Genomic DNA, 11,288 nt, shown 5'->3' with positions numbered 1-11,288 from the left:
ATAATAATAATTCCATTTTTACTTAAATGCCTTTTTGCAAAATGAGACACAATCACAAATGTTTACTGTATGCTGTGAATGTAATTTTTCTCCAACTAATTACATTTTATTAGAACAGCCTTAATTTAATTCCATACTGCTCACTGCAAATATGTATCACATTTGAAGATTAATATTAACAGATCTATATTACTTATATGCCAACATTTTTATCACAGCAGTTGATCGGTACAAGTCGCTGCTGTCAGTGCTGTAAGACAAACAAAGCATATTACTGAACTGCTCAAACAATTAGGTTCAGCTGCTTTTGCTGTTTGTATAATTTCTGATGTTTGAAACAAACAAATCAACTTCCTCACATATTTTGCATAGTTCCACTCAATATCGTATGGAATAATTCCCTGTGGTAACTGATAACTTCAAAAGCAAGTATTTATTGCACAAAACTGAACAGTAAGAATGAGGACATTTCTGAGAATTTACATTTGGAGCACAGCAATGTATGGTAGTGAATCATGGTCTGTCGGAAAACCGCAACAGAACAGAATTGAAGCTATCGAGATGTGGTGCTACAGAAGAATGTTGAGAATTTGATGGGCTGGTAAGGTAAAGAATGAGAAGATTCTCTGTAGAATTGGTGAGAAAAGGAATGTACCAAAAACACAGACATGAAGAAGGAGGAGAATGACAGGGCATCTGTTAAGACATCAGGGTATAACTTCCATGGTACTAGAGCGAGCTGTAGAAGGTAAAAAAACTGTAGAAGAGAGCAGAGAGTGAAATACACCCAGCAGATAATTGAGTTCACACTACGCTGATAAGAAAGCTTAGCCGTACCAGCAGAGTTTTAAAATCATAATGTTCTGAGTGCTTGGAGTAACAAAGATTGCACAGTGTACTAGCAGCTGCAAGTAGGTGGCTAATTTACTCATATGAGTGTGTGTAAAGTTGTAGTTTTAAAGGAAATGTAAATGGCATCTTAGACCTGCGATCATCAGAGTATTAACTTAGGGTGGGGGCAAGTCAAGTCAGTCAAAAGACTAAAAGAGAGGAGACGGGTGGTCATGTGTACATGAGGTGTGCTTGCTTATATGAATTAATGGTGTGTGTTTCTCTTTATTTTTCTGATGAAGGTTGTGGCCAAAAGCTGACATGTAAGTGTCTTTTAATTGTACCTATCTGCAACTTAAACGTGATGTCTTTATGCTCAGTAGCAATCCACATTTTCGTTACATGGTTGCTACTGAAATTTGTTGTAAACAAGTCCATCACAATCTGAGAAGACTAGTGCTGTCTATACCTAAAACACTAGAGGAAAAAATAACCTTTATCACCCATTATTAAACCTATCAATGACTTAGAAAGCAGTTCAATATGCAGCAACAAAAATTTGTGATCATTTACCCAAATAATGTAAGATGTGTGACAGGCAGCGAATCAAGTTTTAAATATAATCTAAGACAACTTCTTCTGGACAGCTCCTTCTATCCCATGAATGAAATTTTATTTACAAATTGTAACCCTTTAAAAAAATCTAGTTTGTATGTGTAGTTGCATGTGTTGGGCTAAAAAAGTATTAAATAATGCTAACACTAATTATGTACACATATTCTGTATACTGACTCATTCCACATAATTCCAATAAGAGAATCATTCAAATGATCTATGGAACATGTAACTAACTAACTGACCAGCTAACAATAAAATATTCGCCCTCTAACACCGTAGTGGCTGCACTACTTTCCCCTCTACCCCTGAAGTAAGCAGCCAGCTTTACTTAGCTCACAGCCAAATTCACTGAGATGAATTAAAACTAAGCACATCTTAAAATATTACTATCTCTGTAAATCTTTTTGTTTGTTACTGTGCAGGAAAACTACACTCTTTAGCTCTTAACATTAGTTGACTTTTTGGATTTGGGTGTTAGTTGTTCAATGAATCTTATTATAAAATACTGCGGGCTGCACAAATACTTGATTCAGGCTGCAAGCAGCCCATAGGCAGCAATTTGATGGCCACTGTAATAATGTGTGGTATTGAAATAAATCAGAGATATTGTACCAAACATGTACTAAAATTAATTTTAAAGTGATACGCTAATACGCTAGTTGGATAAATGCACCTTATATTCATATGAGAGACATCTTGTTAAAAATTAATTAATTAATAAATACATTACTGTTAATTGTTGAGTGAATACTGTTTTCATTAGAGGGCTATCTTAGATGTGTTTCTGCTGGAGTACATTAAGATCTGCATATGGCCATGAAGCCACGCTGCCTACATGTGAGATGTGCTTTCCAATGTCATGCATTATAAGTGTTGCAAGGAAGCATAAAATTATCCATATAAGAAGAAGTAATACTACTTACATGTCTGATTCTCTCCAATTAGACCAATACCCCATGAACTTTGCATTGAAAATTGCGATGAAATAACTTCAGCCAGTCTGCATATAGTATTTGGATCATCTACAGGTGGTGGTGGTGGTGGTGGTGGTGGGGGAGGGGGGGGGGGGAGGACAACCAGAATGCATCTTATTAGCATCCTACGCAAATGTAAATCATTATTCATAAAACACACACATATTGTTGTTCTTGCAGTCTTCAGTCCAAAGACTGGTTTCATGCAGCTCTCCATGCTACTCTACCGTGTGCAAACCTCTTCTTCTCCGAGTACTGCAACCAACACCTTTCTGATCTGCTTACTGTATTCATCTCTTGGTCTCTCTCTACAATTCACCCCCCCCCCTCCCCCCACCCCACCCACACACGTTCCCCCCAGTACTAAATTGGTGATCCTTTGTTGTCCCAGAATGTGCTCCTAACTTTCCGCATTCTTCTGTAGCACCACATTTCAAAAGCTTCTAACACACACACACACATACAAACACATGAATATAACTATGAATACTTATGTTTACATTCATACACATAATCCTCTAGGGAAGCAATAGTTTGATTATCAAAGTGCAGATATAAACAAATAAATAAAATTAAACAGTACACAGTCATTCTGCTCACACATAGTGTTCAGGTCTCAGGTCACCTACAAAAGTAAAGAAAGCATCCCATAAACATTATTAACAAACTTAATACATTATTTTAAAATAACACACATACACATATGAATATAAATATGCATACTTACATTCACATCCCTCTGAATCATTCACAAGGAAAGCCATAGTTTCATTGTCAAAGAGTGATGACAGTATGCTTGCGACCATTCGTCACTGGTTGAAAAACAAGATGCTTACTTGCTCCATCTCCATTACCATAGTCAGACTAACATTTCACATTGAAGTAGTAGTCATCAATGATGGTGGTTGGACTGAAATGTATGGGAGCTGTTCAATGCACTTATTGATGGCAAATGCTAGCATGCATGTTCCAGCTTGCAGAATGTTGACGCAGCTGTATTTCACTAGCATTTCTCAGCTCAGAGGTCAGTGAGATATTGCACTGGTCTTGGCGTATGTGTATCCCACATGCACTGATTTTGCAGATTCTACATTTTTATGTGGAAGCCACTTGACAGTGCATACACACATCCCATGAACCACTTTGAAATGCAACACACACTGCACACCACAAGGAGCACTGCTGTTTTCTGAGCATCTGTCGCAGCACTGGACACGGCATTGTGTGATGAAAACTTACCCTGTAAGAGATGTGGGAGGAGCTGAATAAAGTAATATATCTATATATTTTTAAAGACCATATCATTTATTTGTAACCAAGAGCAGCTGCTGTGTTAGTATTTAAATTTAAAAAAATTAATGGGACATGGAAGAGAATAAGAAGAAATTTCATTTTCCAAATGAGGAGTGTACATAAGTTGAGATGTTAAATGATTGGGATTATTTTATACATATAGAGACTCCCATGGGCCCCTGGCTACAGGCAGCTGCTGACTGCAGCCACTTCTAACATTGTATAGAGGAAGCCTCTAAAATTATATAGCCCATTCTTAATGAATTGCATAGAAAATGTGTAATGAAAAGAGGTATGCAAGGAGCTGAATAAACACACACACAGCTTTTATTTCTTTTTGTTTTTTTTTAAAAAAAAGAAGAGGGAATATAATTTGTTGATAACTCAATGTAAAAGTATTTGAACATTATCTCAAACACACATAACTACTGTTGTCAGCACCATACATTTGTTTCAGTATTGAAATTAAAGGGCAGTTATGCTCTTCCAGATTTGTAACTGATGTGCCTTTGAATATTTAGCCAATTTTTCATAAGATTTCGAAGCTAATTTGGGTTGCTTGAGTAACTGTTAAGTCATTAGGTAGGGCCTATATATGTAATTTTGTATGTTGAACTCTGCAGTGTGATTTTCAACAACTTTATGGCAAAGTATTGTATGTGCCAAGCAAAGTTGTAAGGAATCGGAAAGACCACTGTGGTTCGACAGGAAAGTTGCTATGAAAACAAAGAGAGCTACACTGCAAATTTAAACATAATGAAAAAAAGTCACAAAGACAAACCGAAGTTAAATGAAGCCAACATTGATGGAAGCAGAACTATGTGTGAAGTGTCCAGCGAATTCGAAATTGAATCTACCAACCTTACAGAAAATCCAAAGAAGATTTGGGCTTATGATAAATCAGTAAACAGATTGAATCCATCTATCCAGACATTCAGTGACAATAATAGCATGAAACAGATGACATAGAAAAGGCCAAAACTGCTTTACTGAATGTATTGCCTCCTTTAAATCGTCACATGAATGACACAATGGCTTATACTGAAATGAGTAGGGATGGGACAAAAAACTGACTGAAATCACTCAACAGAGGAAAAGCCAATGAACCTTATGGGATTCCAATATGATTCTACACAGGCTATGCAAAAGAACCTACCCTTCTTCTAACAAGAGTGTAGCACAGGTCTTTTGTGAAGCAAACTGTTCCTCTTGGAAAAAGCCTAGTTAATTCCCATTTTCAAGAAGGTCATCAAACAGATGCACAACACTATAGGGCTATATTGCTAATGTCAGTGACTTGTAGAATTCTGGAACATGCTTTATGTTCATATATTACGACTTTTCTGGAGACCAAAAATCTCTCTTGTGGGCATCAAAATGAGTTTTGAAAGTGATGATCATGTGAAACACAGACTTCTCTGTTTGTCTATGAGACCCAGGAGGCAGTAGGTACCAGTGCCCAAAAATGCTGTATTCATTGATTTCCATAAGGCATTCAATACAGTTTCACACTGTCACCCAATGTCCAAAATATGAGTGTACAGAACATCATACAACTGTGTGACTGGATTGAAGAGTTTCCAGCAAACAGAATACAGCACATCATTCTCAATAGAGAGAAGTCTTCAGACATCAAAGTGACTTTGGGTGTACCCAAGTGAGTGTCATAGGTCTTCCCTTTCCTTTCATGCTTGCGTAGTTACCTAGACATAGTAATCCCAATGGGTCATTGCTGTTTTTAATGGCAGTGACCACAAAGTCCCACTTTTGGTTAGGGCATGTTAACTCTGCATAAGTGGTGAAAAACTGGAATAGGAGAAGCGTCAAGCACACAGATGCTATCAGTTATCCTATGGGCCGCTTGATGACCCAAATCTACCATTCTTTGTGACCTGGTCTACCATGGTACATGTAAGTAGAACTGGAAAAGTTGGGCTGCAAGGGAGACCCATAAATGAGATGGAAGTTGCCAGAGGCCAGCTAAACAGCCATGGTCAGAAAAATGGCCTCTGCCAGGAAGGCTACTCAGAGGCCCATATTCAGCATACGCTGACCCCACTGCTGAGGCCAGGATTATATGGTGGTTGTCCTGGTAACTTGACTTTTACAGAGTTGGTCATATGCTCGATCAGTAGGGCATGCTCCAGTTGTTGTTGGAGCTTCCCTGCTGGGTTACCCTTTAAACAGCAGTGCCAAGCATCTGGCTTTGGCAGAGATAGCAAGGGATGTCCCTGAGGTGGCAATATGACCTCAAAACCTCAACCCTGCTGAACTGTCAATGGGACATAAGTTACGCCAATCACAAACCTCACTAAAGGCAGGCAAAATCCACCATGGAGTGGGTTCTTTTTGGTCACTCCAACACCACCTCTACTGTTAGCTCACACTGAGCATCACACTATTTAGTCTTTTTATTGGCAGGTCCTTGGCCTTGCTCAAGGGCTGGACATAGCAGTAGGTTTTTCCAGTTGCTTCCACTGTATGTGCGAGGAGTGGTCTTCCTGTTCAGCCCCGTTGAGTCTAGTAGGGCCAGACCATTGTGGGTCAGCAGCTGGTTGGCAGACACAGGTCAACCATAGTGCCTGTGTAAGCCAGAAATTTTGCATCAGCAAACAGTTATTGCCTCCTGATCTGCAAGCAGCAATGTTGATAGGTTCCACACTCCTTCTTGCAGGGTCGTGAGAGAATAACGCAACCTCAGTTACAAATGCACTGGTCTGACACATCACTGCCCACAAGTCTCACTTATTAAATTGAGTGTCACCAATATGACAAATCACTGGTATGCCTGTCTCTCTGACACACAGTTATTTGCCCATCATGGAGAGAGTCATAGCTATAGGAGGAGTGCCACCCCACCCCCTCCCAAATTGTGAGAATCATGATCACTACAGGAGTCATCCAAAAGGAACTAAGATGAGAGTATAGTTACTCTCAAAGTTACTTCTGTCGCTTAAGAGAGTCATAGTTACTCTGCCGTGTCATTGAATGCCTTAAGAGAATCATATACTGTAATTGCCTGGATAAAAAATCTAGTCACTAAGTTGTAGCAGGAGAACACTCACATAAAGATATTTAAATTTGCAAGCTTTTGGAGCCAGTTTCTCCTTCTTGTGGTGGAAGAGTTGAAGGGGAAAAAAGAGAGGTGAAGGAAAAGGACTGAAAAGGACAGGTGGGGTTTCAGAAATGAAGGGAACTTGGAAAAGTTGCACAGAATCACAGGTCAGGTGAGATTTACTAGGTGGTAATACCTCAGTATTTGTCATCATGAAGCTGACACACAGCCATCATATTTGATTATGTGTTAGTGGTAGAGTACATTGATTAGGCTACATCTAACTTGTTGGCAATTATGGATGTATGTATGGATGGATATGTGTGTGTGTGAGTGCGCGAGTATATACCTATCCTTTTTCCCCCTAAGGTAAGTCTTTCCGCTCCCGGGATTTGAATGACTCCTTACCCTCTCCCTTAAAACCCACATCCTTTCATCTTTCCTTTTCCTTCCCTCTTTCCTGACGAAGCAGCCGCCGGTTGTGAAAGCTCGAAATTCTGTGTGTGTGTTTTATTCATTGTGCCTATCTACCGGCGCTTTCCCTCTTGATAAGTCTTGAAATCTTTGTTTTTAATATATTTTTCCTATGTGGAAGTTTCTTTCTATTTTATGTACATCATCATTAATTTGAACCCAACAATTACGTTTGTTATTGTCTCTGTTGCATTTCAAAATCTTCTCTATCATCTTACTTTCTCTTTTTGTTTGTACAAGTAGTTTCACTTTGTATTCATCTTCCCTTTTTCCGTAATCTACCATACATTTCATCCTGCCTAATTATACTCAATAATACGTAATTTACTTCCAAACCGTAACCTAAAAATGTTTAACTCTTTCAGCATAACCGCTGCTATAAAATCCACTGTTCCAAGTTTACAAACATTTCATGTAAACTCGTGAATACTATTTCACAGCTTCAGTTCCTTTCACCCATTAAATAACCATCTCAGCTATTTCCAACAACTTCCGTTTTATTTCCATTCCCATTTTTCCCACATAACCGATCATTTTTTAGCAGCTTCCCACAGGTTTAAACGTTATTATTTCTTCATCAAACAATTGTTAGCCTCATTCTCATAACCTGCCAGTACACAACCAGTCCTTTGAATACATTTACACGCACATTTTTCGAGATTTTATTCGAAAAAATTTTTCGAAATTTTATTTTTTCGGGAAATTTTTTTCGAAACATTTTTCGAAAATTTTTTCTTTTTTTTCTTTCGAAACTTTTTTCGTGAAATTTTTTTCGAAATTTTCCTGAATTTCCCCACCCTTTAACGTGTTCTGGAGACAACATAACTACCTAACCTTTGCACCCATTGTTGTTCACCAATCTAAGTTCAGCACAGGATCAACATAGCTCATCTCAAACCAACACTTTTTCGACTTTTTTCACACCTTTATCTCTCCCTATATAAATTTCTATTTATTTTCACTTTAACCTCATATTACCCTTTCCAACTTCTAATACCATGTCAACCTCACAACATCCCTACAACGACCCCATTAAATTTTATTTACATTCCCTCCGCAAACATGCCTTCACTCTAGCCACATTACGCTCCCATATTTTATTTACTCAGGCTTGTCTGACATTTGGCATTACCCCCAAAGGCCTCACACTTAAAGTTCCCATCTCTGGCTGCAATCCTTCTTTCCATCAGTCCTTATACCAGTTCCAAACAGCACAATCCATAGCCCTCACCCGCCTAATCCTTCACCTATACATCGACTCGGCCAATGAACACACCCATCAACTCCTATCCCAAATCAAAGTCCTCAATCTTTCCTCTCCCACATCCACACCGGCTGTTCATAGCATCCTCCTACAGGCCAACCGCAAATTAGAACAGCATGCCACCCTCTACCTCAAAAAAACTATCCAATTTCCTGGTTTCCCACCTTCAGAAAGGCAACTCACTCACCCTCCACAACCTCTCCAACAAATTTCAACCTCCTCTCATTGCACAAAGACCCAGTCTCTCCCATCTACTCAATCTCCCACTTCCAGCTCCACTCCCCCCAACACCTCAAAATTCTAGTCAACACAATCTGGAACCACAACACCCCAATTCAGTAGTTAACCTTTCTCCAAACCTCTCTCCCAATCCGAAACCTCTGTCCTATCCAAAGGCCTCACCTTCAGCCCCACTCACAGGTTCAACCAAACTGTCCTTGTCAAAGATTTACTGTCCTACACTCGTAGTCTCTGCTGGAAATATCACTTTGCCATGAAGAAAAATAATCCTGATCCCACTCCTAATGATACAACTCCCCAAGACACCATCCAAATTGAACCCTGCCTGGAACAGTTCCGTCCTCCATCACAGCGGGACTCACCTCCCCTTCCTCAAAATCACCCTCTCCAAACCTTCCAGGAATTTCTCACTTCCAGCTTGGTGTATGTATGGATGGATATGTGTGTGTGTGTGTGTGTGTGTGTGTGTGTGCGCGCGAGTGTATACCTATCATTTTTTCCCCCTAAGGTAAGTCTTTCCGCTCCCGGGATTGGAATGACTCCTTACCCTCTCCTTTAAAACCCACATCCTTTCATCTTTCCTTTTCCTTCCCTCTTTCCTGACGAAGCAGCCGCCGGTTGCGAAAGCTCGAAATTCTGTGTGTGTGTTTGTGTGTTTTATTCATTGTGCCTATCTACCGGCGATTTCCCGCTTGGTAAGTCTTGGAATCTTTGTTTTTAATATATTTTTCCCATGTGGAAGTTTCTTTCTATTAGTTGATGTGACTTACCAAACAAAAGCGCTGGCAGGTCGATAGATACACAAACAAACACAAACATACACACAAAATTCAAGCTTTCGCGACCAACGGTTGCTTCTTCAGGAAAGAGGGAAGGAGAGGGAAGGAGAGGGAAAGATGAAAGGATGTAGATTTTAAGGGAGAGGGTAAGGAGTCATTCCAATCCCGTGAGTGGAAAGACTTACCTTAGGGGGAAAAAAGGACAGGTGCACACTCACACACACACACATATCCATCCGCACATACACAGACACAGCAGACATTTCTGCAATGTCTGCTTGTGTCTGTGTATGTGTGGATTACATTCAAGAACAGTAATTCGAACATTCATGCACACTGGGTTGCACATTCTTATATGCCTGACATCATTGCAAACCCCCACCCCGCACACTGTCTCGGTGACTCTGCTCGCCTCAACCGTGCTGGTTTCCATGAACATCTCTCTGTAGTCACACCACGATCGCCTTCCACCCACTCTCATAATGGCACCGGCTGTTTCTTCGATGCCGGTTTCTGGATCAGCCCCCTGTTGGCTGCACCGCGACTGCATTCCGCCTGCTGTTGCAACGGCACTGGCCATTACACCCACATCACTTCCACCTCTGGGCCTGCAGTTGGGACATATTGTGCCATAGGTTGCATCGACTCACTCCACATCATGTGCTGCTTGCGGATGCCCTCCCCCCCCCCCACCCCCACCCCCCAATGCTGACGTGCTATGGTTGCAGGTTCAAATCCTGCCTCGGGCATGGATGTGTGTGATGTCCTTATATTAGTTTGGTTTAAGTACGTCTAAGTTCTAGGGGACTGATGACCTCAGATGTTAAGTCCCATAGTGCTCAGAGCCATTTGAACATTTCGTCTGCCTGGTGAGCCACCTCCTTGCTCGTCCAGACCTCATCAGTGATCTGCTCCTTTCACCACCTGCCTCACCCAAGTATTTAATGCTAAAATCATTGCTCATCAAACGCCTTTCTCGCCCTCCAGCAGAGGCTATCCATCACATCATCTATGATGAGCACCTCAATGACTACACACTTTCACAGCTTTGGCGGTGCCTTCGTGCATTAATTAATGACCAAACGCTACCAGACGCTGTGCTGTGAACCTTATGGGTGGTTCAGCTTCTGTCAGACCTACATCTTACTATCTCACATAACTGACCCTCTCAAGGTTCCTCTACTCATGGCTGATCGGGCTTACGCAATCATTCATCACCGACACCACCTGTCACCGACGACTTCGCCTTTGCCTTCTGTTGGCGCACCTGCACCTTCGGTTCCACGCCGTACTGGTAGGGGCCAACAGTACAGCGACCTGCCAGGAGATGCCTCCTGATGGCCTACAGGAGATACTGCCTGTGACATACCAACAGCAGCCGACCTCACCTGAGCAGCAGCCCGAGTGGTCTTGGGCTACGACACAGTCAGCTGCATCCCCCGCCCACTCTGCACCGCCTAGCCTCCAAGATTACCAACTATGCTGGTACCGTGCAACCTGCAGGGACACCACTCACAACTGCCACGTGCCTTGTGCATACGCAAACAACTCAGCGGGCACATTTAGTTGCCATGTTCCGCCATGCTCATTCACAGTGTCTACCTTCTGACACCACACCATTTGCTCCAGCGATGTGACGCCTCTACATCACGGACTTGTCATCGGGCACGCGCTTTCTCGCCGACACTGGCGCCAACGTCAGCGTTATCCCAGCCAAGCAGGTGTGCAACATGCTTTCTCCTGCTAACCTTGCTTTGATC

Source organism: Schistocerca gregaria, chromosome 3, assembly GCF_023897955.1.
Source record: "Schistocerca gregaria isolate iqSchGreg1 chromosome 3, iqSchGreg1.2, whole genome shotgun sequence".
NCBI classification, from domain to species: domain Eukaryota; kingdom Metazoa; phylum Arthropoda; class Insecta; order Orthoptera; family Acrididae; genus Schistocerca; species Schistocerca gregaria.
The sequence above is the reverse complement of the archived record's forward strand: the minus strand, read 5'-3'. Positions refer to the sequence as shown.